The following is a 6,379-nucleotide window of genomic DNA, read 5'->3' as shown; positions in this document are numbered from 1 at the left end:
GCTAAAAGATGAATTCTAGAACAATGTTCACAGACAGACACCACTTGGCAAAAAAATTTTCAGTGCTGGGAGATGAAAAAAAAAACTACCTCGCTACGCGCGGGCTTCGCCCGCGCTCCGCTTGGATAAACAACGTGAGATGAATATTTATTATAAGCCTTGTCGGGGCAACACGCACAATACAACATCTTGTTTTATATTCGGGAAACAGTACATATACTTGCATGTGAGAGGGCGTATCTGATTTCAACTTCGACTGAACTGAAATGAACACGCTTGCATCCCCCCCCCCCCCCCCCCCCTCTCTTTCTCGCTCTATCTCTCTCTCTGCCTCTCTCTCTCTTTCTCATTGTGTTTCTCTCTGTCTCTCTTTATCTTTCTCTCTGTATATTTCTGCGTGTGTGTGAGTCTCTCTCACTTTCTTTTTGTCACTACCTCTGTCTCTGTTTTTCTTTCGCTGTCTCTTGTCTATTTTTCTCTATATCTCTGCTTCTCTATTTCCGTCTGTGTGTGTGTCTCTCTCTGCCTCTCCTCCTCCCCTCTCTCTCTCTCGCATTCTCTCTTTCTCTCTGTCTCGTTTTGTCCGTCCATCTGTCTGTATGTCTTTCAATGCTCAAAAAGGGCATTTGCTTTGCCTTTCTACACTTATAACCTTTCGAGATTAAAGTAACTTGTTACATGCATTACGTAGAGGTTACATGCCGAGTCTCAGTGATTATTAAAAATAGTCGACGGGCGCAGTGGCGTGGTGGTAAGACGTCGGCCTCCTAATCGGGAGGTCGTGAGTTCGAATCCCGGTCGCTGCCGCCTGGTGGGTTAAGAGTGGAGATTTTTCCGATCTCCCAGGTCAACTTATGTGCAGACCTGCTAGTGACTTAACCCCCTTCGTGTGTACACGCAAGCACAAGACCAAATGCGCACGGAAAAGATCCTGTAATCCATGTCAGAGTTCGGTGGGTTATAGAAACACGAAAATACCCAGCATGCTTCCTCCGAAAGCGGCGTATGGCTGCCTAAATGGCGGGGTAAAAACGGTCATACACGTAAAATTCCACTCGTGGAAAAACATGAGTGAACGTGGGAGTTTCAGCCCACGAACGCAGAAGAAGAAGAAGAAGATTAAAAATAATGGTCGAAGTTCGCGTATCATGAAAAATGCGAGCTTTAGCTTTAGTGTAACCTCTTTATTCCTCCTTTCTTCAGTTATTCAAAGAAAAGAGGAGTTTGTGTGCTTAAGTTTAATCGAATACTATTCACTCAACCAGTCTACCTGCGCAGGCGATTGATTAATGCGCGGTTGTATAGTTCCCTGAAAATCATTCAATTCTGTTAACCCTTCTTGTCAGTTTACCTGTTTGGACTAAAATCAGGTACACAGTTATGTTGTTATTCTGCTGTGGCGCTGAAGGCAGATAGTGTATCTTCTCATCATGCTTTGGTATCGCGAAGGACATTTTCTTTCGTCGAATGGAACTGGCAGACTAATTTTTGCACCCGTGTTCCAACGTTAAATACTGCACGAAGTTCGGTTTTCTGGGGCAAAACAGTGTATGATTCCGCGATATGTTCTTTAAATTGATGGGATGTGTGCATTTGGTTGCGTGTGATCAGGTTATAAAATTAAATATTGTATAAGCTGACCGTCGGATTGCAGTCTTTTGTCGAAGAAACTGAGTGAGAGAAATTTGTAAGGGGAACAACTATTGTCGCTAGACAAAGTATGAGAGTTACTTGCCTTGGGAATTTGCTGGAAACAACCGAACTCATTGATTTTTTATGAAAGTTCATGTGTTCAAGCCTGTAGTTGTTAGTTTAGATGCGGTATGTTTGTTTTGTTTGCTCCAGAGATGTATATTTCGTACATTAGAGCGTTCGTAACTTTTGAGTCGCAAAAGTAGTTCCCACAAAGAACAGCTTCTCAACCCATGAGCTATCGAGGATTCAGGCTGTTGCTGGCTAGTTATTTGTTTCGTTGCTGGGTGTTTATCGAAAAATAACTAGCCCTAAAAGTTTACAGAGGTAAAGAAGCAGAGGGGGGAATAAGTGACAATAACTCAAACAGTGGTAATCCCAAAATCGACCCATTGATAACTCTCCCATTCAAAGGCAAGGAAGAGATCAGAACAACCCAAAATTGAGCAATTTCTTACTCCGAAAAAAATACCCACAAGAATAAATGAGCTATCCAATGTAACACACAAAGTTTGTATAAATGCAGCTGTCTTTCTCTCTCTCTTTCTCTCTCTTTGTCTCTATCTTTCTCTCCCCCCCCCCCCCCCCCCCCCCCCTCATAGACTGTGCAAAAACAGTGTTCCTAAGGGTGACCAACTCCATGCAAGTGTGTGGAACCCCAACAGCTTGTTTATAATTACATGAGATGAATATTAGAATTTTTGGGGTTAGAGTTCACACATTGGATTTCTCTTCTTTTGTTTAAAGGCATACTAACGCACTCCCGTGTTTACAAAGTGTAGTTTGCCCACAATCGATGTCAAACGCACCATAAGACCATATAATGACGATACGTCACCATGCGCGGACCATAATACATGCATTACAGCTTGTTCTAGCCTCTGAAAAAGTGAGGATGTCAACAAAGCCGCGGTGTTCTCTCCCTTGCATCAACGTTACATGTGTTGCCAAATCTATAAATAGGACGATCCAGATCAAAATGAAAATTCACATATCTCAACATTTAAGGGGTCCTAGACCACAATATTTTGCAGGGAACTTAATTTAGTCTGTCTCCAGCTGTTGGTAAAGCAATTAGCGTGTATAGTCATCGAGTACATATGGCTTTAAACTGTTGGCTCTCATTCGATGTGTGTGTGTGTAATTTCAGCATTTTCTGGATTTCACAGACAATAAAACAGCTCTTAGCTTGAACGATCATGGAATTAAAACAAGCTCACAGCATCTGTTGTACATAGGTGAGCTTGGTGGAGATTCGGAGCCGGAAAGAATGGGTATAGTGCAGTTTTTCTTCTGCAAATACACGTAATTATAATCAATTAAAAAAGATGAAATACTGCTCAGTTTGTGAGAGGGTATATATATACGGACAACGCAAAATGAAGAGGTCGGAGAAGAAGAAAAAATCATGAAATCATCTTTCTCTCGCTATCCTATCTTTCTCTCTCTCTCTCTCTCTCTCTCTCTCTCTCTCTCTCTCTCTCTCTCTCTCTCTCTCTCTCTCTCTCTCTCTCTCTCTCTCTCTCTCTCTGAGCACACACATAAGCACTCACACACACACAAACACACACACACACACACGCTCGCTCGCACGAACAGCATAAGAACAAACGGCGCAGAACAGCGTCATATTAAGGTCGATTCACTCCGCGCGAGTGTATGACCAAAACAACAGCTGGTGCAGTACTTGCTTGTGAGATGGCGTATCCGATTTCAACTTAGAACTGAAAGGAACACGCATACATCTCTCCCTCTTTCTCTATGTGTGTGTGTGTGTGTGTGTGTGTGTGTGTGTGTCTCTCTCTCTCTCGCTTGCTCTCTCACTCTCTCTGTCGTTTGCATTCTCTCTCTCTCTCTCTCTCTCTCTCTCTCTCTCTCTCTCTCTCTCTCTCTCTCTCTCTCTCTCTCTCTCTCTCTCTCTCTCTCTCTCTCTCGCTGTATCTTTCTCTCGCTGTATCTTTCTCAGTGCATCTTTATGTGTGTGGTGTGTGTGTGTGTGTGTGTGTGGTGTGTGTGTGTGTGTGTGTGTGTGTGTGCGTGTGTGATGTGTGTGTGTGTGTGTGTGTGTGTATGTGTGTGTGTATGTGTGTGTCTGTTTTTCTGTTTCTGTCTATCTCTGTTTCTCTGTCTCTGTCTATCTCCCTGTTTCTTTGTCTCCGTCCCTGTGTGTGTCTCTCTATCGGTCTTTGTCTGTCTGTCTCTGTCTCTCTGTCTCTGTCTCTCTTGATCTCTCTCTGTGTCTCGTTTTGTCCGTCCGTCCGTCTGTCTGTCCGTCCGTCTGTCTGTCTGTCTTTTAATGCCAAAAGGGGCATTTGCTTTGCCTTTTTACACTTATAACCCTTTTGGGATTTAAGTAGCTTGTTACAGGGGTTACGTGACAATAACTCAAGCAATTGGTAATCCAAAATCGACCAGTTGAAAACTCTCCCATTCAAAGACAATGAAAAGCTCACAACAACCCAGAATTGACCAATTTCTAAATCAGAAATCAGAACAAAATACCCACAAGAATTAATGAGCTAATGACATGTTCTTTCAAGCACGATCACGTTTGCTGAACGAATTGCGTATGTAGATATAGGTGTATGTCTGTCTGTCTGTCTGTCTATCTATCTATCTATCTATCTGTCTTTCTGTCTGTCTGTCTGTCTGTCTCTCTCATTTTCTCCCTTTCTCTCTCTCCTCCCCTCTTTCTTTCTCTCTGTCTCCCCCCTCTCTCTTGTAGATACAGGTGTATGTCTGTCTGTCTGTCTGTCTGTCTATCTATCTATCTATATATCTGTCTTTCTGTCTCTCTGTCTCTGTCTCTCTCTCTCTCTCTCTCTCTCTCTCTCTCTCTCTCTCTCTCTCTCTCTCTCTCTCTCTCTCTCTCTCTCTCTCTCTCTCTCTCTCTCTCTCTCTCTCTCTAGGTTTCTCCAACCCATCCCTTCTCTCTATTTCTTCCCCCTAACCGTCCCAGGTAAGTTCATCAGAGAAAAACGATCGTCTCCCCTCTGACCTTAAGGCATCATATTTCAAAATACCAGTGTTGGAGTTTCTTTGATGTTATTTTAATGGTTGTAGGCCGTCCCGGGATATTAATTTCAAAGCGGCCAAAAAACTGCGACGGCACGAATAGAAATAATGAAGGGAAAGGTCATTCTCGTACGTGCTTCCCGATCATTTTTTAAAAGTAGACTGCCAAAAAACAGTTAATCGTAATGTACGTCAATTTGAAAACTTTGAAAGCTTTAAATTCCGCTTGCTACTAACATTATCAGTATAGTGCGTGTACGCGCGCACACACAGACACACACAGCCAAAGACAGGACACACACACACACACACACACACACACGCACGCACGCACGCGCGTACACGCACACACACACAAACACACACATACACACACTCACACACACACACTCACACCAACCCACACATACACACACTCACACACACACCCACACACTCACACCAACCCACACACACACACACACACACATACAAATACACACTCACACATGTACATACGGTTTTACGGGCACCGCCCAGCACTTACCGTAAAATCCCAAGCAAACGCCCACCCCCCCTCCGCACAGATTTCGGGTAAAAGTAGGGGGTGGGCGTTTGCTAGGCATCCACCCCTTTGCAAGATAACCTGTCATCACATTTTCACGAGAGAAATAAAGTGGTACAACCATATGATTTATGCAATTTTAATGAAAATTAAACACACCGTTTGTTAACAAATAAAATTAATCTGTGCCAGAGAAAAAGAAGAAAAAAAAGAACACAAGTGACCTTGATTCTTCTCATTCTCGGACTAACGTCAGCACAAACACAGTTTCTTCTCTTGTTTGGAGATCTGGTAGGGTTGATGATCGTGGGCTCATTATAGTCCTTCGAAGACAACATCATCGTCTTCACTGTCGTCTCCACTCTCAGCTTCTTCTGGAAGAAAACTCGCGGGCACATACCGAAATATTGTCTGCAGCTTCGTTTTCAAGATATTTAAAGGCTTTTAGTTTGTACGAGCGTATGTCACTGTAAAGGATTTGTGCTTCGGCATGGCTGAACATAGAGAAGTGTTAAACACTCATTAAAAAACGTCACTGAACGACTTCACTGTGGGACATGACGTAATTTTGGCCAAAAGTGGGGGGTGGGCGTTTGCTAGATATACTGGGCGTTTGCTAGGGATTTTACGGTAATTACAAATGTCAATTTATCTGTTTTTGCAGCGCTTCTCTGTTGCAAAAATGCTGACATTCTGCTGTCAGTTAGTCAGCCCGGCGGTTTTGCAACATGTCGAAGTGGACGGATCTTTTTGGGTACATCAAGCAAACATGGGGAGATTAAGAAGAATCTAAACACAAAGGCTGTCAAATTCTTTAAGTCACGGGCGTTTTTTCTGCCAGATATTAATTTTATCAATTTGTCTTTGAAGTTGATGTCCACTCAAAAACAACTTGACCTTTCAAAACCTTTTCAAGATACTTTCCTACAAACCCGTGTTTGCGCCACACATTTGCTTTTAACAGTTTACCAATCAACCCCAAAAGGCGCCAAAGAGCATGAGAGATAACCCGGCAACCATAACAAAATCCAAATCATCATCCCACAAATCATTCAGTCAAACGACAAAACAAGCAAGCTACCAAGCAAGCATAATATACTGATTTTAGCTATGTGCTAGTATACTGGC

Source organism: Littorina saxatilis, linkage group LG14 (assembly GCF_037325665.1).
Source record: "Littorina saxatilis isolate snail1 linkage group LG14, US_GU_Lsax_2.0, whole genome shotgun sequence".
NCBI lineage: Eukaryota > Metazoa > Mollusca > Gastropoda > Littorinimorpha > Littorinidae > Littorina > Littorina saxatilis.
The sequence above is the reverse complement of the archived record's forward strand: the minus strand, read 5'-3'. Positions refer to the sequence as shown.